At 53.6% G+C, this 338-nt stretch overlaps 1 protein-coding gene across 2 annotated transcripts in view; it reads left to right on the forward strand.

Annotated features, from left to right (window-relative positions):
• The window catches only part of UPF1 (UPF1, RNA helicase and ATPase), a 22,385-nt gene that overhangs the window by 6,659 nt on the left and 15,388 nt on the right, over nucleotides 1-338 (forward strand). The gene's annotated exons all lie outside the window — the stretch shown is intronic.

Genomic DNA, 338 nt, shown 5'->3' on the forward strand with positions numbered 1-338 from the left:
GGGAATAAAGACAAGGATCAACCACCCCAGTGGTGGGAGGGTCAGCTGTGAACTCCCTGGGGGAATAAACACAAGGATCAGGCACCCCAAGGATGGCAGTGGTGAGAGGGTCAGCTGTGAACTCCTTGAGGAATAAACACAAGGATCAGGCACCCCAGTAGTGGGAAGGTCAGCTCTGAACTCCTTGAGGAATAAACACAAGGATCAGCCACCTCAGGGATGGCAGTGGTGAGAGGGTCAGCTCTGAACTCCTTGAGGAATAAACACAAGGATCAGCCACCCCAGTGGTGAGAGGGTCAGCTCTGAACTCCCTGGGGGAATAAAGACAAGGATCAGCC

Source organism: Corapipo altera, unplaced genomic scaffold (genome assembly GCF_003945725.1).
Source record: "Corapipo altera isolate COAL_440 unplaced genomic scaffold, ASM394572v1 96, whole genome shotgun sequence".
Taxonomy (NCBI): domain Eukaryota; kingdom Metazoa; phylum Chordata; class Aves; order Passeriformes; family Pipridae; genus Corapipo; species Corapipo altera.